Source organism: Corvus brachyrhynchos, unplaced genomic scaffold (assembly GCF_000691975.1).
Source record: "Corvus brachyrhynchos isolate BGI_N302 unplaced genomic scaffold, ASM69197v1 scaffold176, whole genome shotgun sequence".
NCBI classification, from domain to species: domain Eukaryota; kingdom Metazoa; phylum Chordata; class Aves; order Passeriformes; family Corvidae; genus Corvus; species Corvus brachyrhynchos.
This window is the reverse complement of record NW_008238435.1, coordinates 272,903-274,685: the sequence shown is the minus strand read 5'-3', so window position 1 is coordinate 274,685 and position 1,783 is coordinate 272,903.

Sequence of the window (1,783 nt, the reverse complement as noted above, 5' to 3'; positions counted from 1 at the left end):
ATTCCTGTATTTCGCAAACGACTACAAAGGAGGAAATATATAGATTCACGTGCTAGCACGAACTACGTGAAGGAACCAATAGAAATATTGTTCACCTTTTTAGACGTTATCAGCAGATTAATCTCCAATCTGAAGGAGCCAAAGCCTCCAATAAAATTCAAAAAGTGTGCTTGTGACCTTATATGAAGGACGATTGCGTATCTGATGTCTTCATCAGAATTGTTTTACTATGGGACCAACATTGGTGGCACAGGCAGAGCAGCTCGCAATGTGGTTATTTCTCACCAGACAAAGGAATTTGAAAGTGCAGAACACTGGTCATTTATGAGTCACTTCAGAAGAGAAACAGGCAAAGATTACCCCTAAATTTGAAGCTTGTCCATCTTATTGGGAGAAATTGTACTCCAATCAACAGAAATGGTGTTTATCACTAGAGGTGTTTCGGTGAGTAGAAAACGATACCCTCTCTGTCTTTGGGGCAGGCTCAGGGCTTCCTTATTTTGTCAAAGCTTTGTGGGCAGAAGCTCTTAAAGGACCATCTTCCTTAGGATTTGAATTACAGGCCTTCCTGTTTCTTCTGCTGAATTTCTTTTTGTTTCAGGTGACCACTGCTGGTAGTTCTACCCCCTCTCTCATTCACTCTAGAATGCCAACTTTAGGGAAATAAAAGCTGCTGTTAATTAAACAGTGGCTGCTTGACTCATTCTGACAACTGGAACAAGAGTGCTGTTTACACCAGTCTAAACACATGTTCCTTTTTATGACACTGACAGGATCCCCCTTTTGTCTGATGGCATCTATCTGTTCCTTATCCAGAATCCTAAGTTCAGTAACATCCATGCTATTAGGTCCTTAGAACACCAAGTTCTGCAACCTCTTCCCCTTCTCACTGGGCTTTGCTTGTTCAAGGTCTTTGTAACCTTGCAGCAGGGTAGCCTTGGGTCAGAGTGCTGCAGAAAGAGCTGCATGAGCAAGAACAGAGAATCTGGCCAGGGGCTGCCCGTTCTTTGCTCAGGAGGTCAGATATCTGCAATTGGTCTCTGGTAGAGCTACAGGGCAGCCAGGCACTGGGGTCTGGCCATGAACTTTGCTGCTACTGACCCTAATCTGCTGACTTGACTTTCTGGCTTGATCTTGGACTACCATTTTACTACAGTTTTGTCTGGATTGTCTGGACTACTGGCTTAACCTTGCTGCAGTTGCTGACCTATTCTGGAGGGTTGTTTTAGTTCAGGTACTATGGGACTGCACCTCTTGTGAGGATCTTGCTTAATGCCTGGTTTGCTATCAGATTCAGTTCCTGGCTGGCCTTCCCTTACAGAGCATCCTGCTTCTGCCACCTGATACAGACCTCTGAAAAACAGAAAGTCACTGCCACTCCATTGGAAATGTGGTCAGGGTAGGGAAAACCCCACTACAGATCGTGCTAATGAGAGACAGGTAAGGTATCCATTATTATGTCTGTTCCTGTACTGAGGTTCAGTGGTTTCACTTAGCACTAATCTTTGCTGATTGATGTCCACCAACTGAATTCTCACTGACATTTTAAACCCAACCCAGGAAGCCTAAGAGTAAGATCTGTGTCTCAGCATACAGGCCCTTGATGACCAGAGCCTCTTTTATGGGCCCTATGTCCATGTAACAGGTATGTGCCAGTGCCCGTGGATATTAGAAGAGACAGCATGAAAGGAAATGACCTCACATTGTGCTGGAGAAGGCCCAGGTGAGATACTGGGAAAATTTTATTCCCTGAAAGGGTTGTCAAGCACTGGGACAGGCTCCC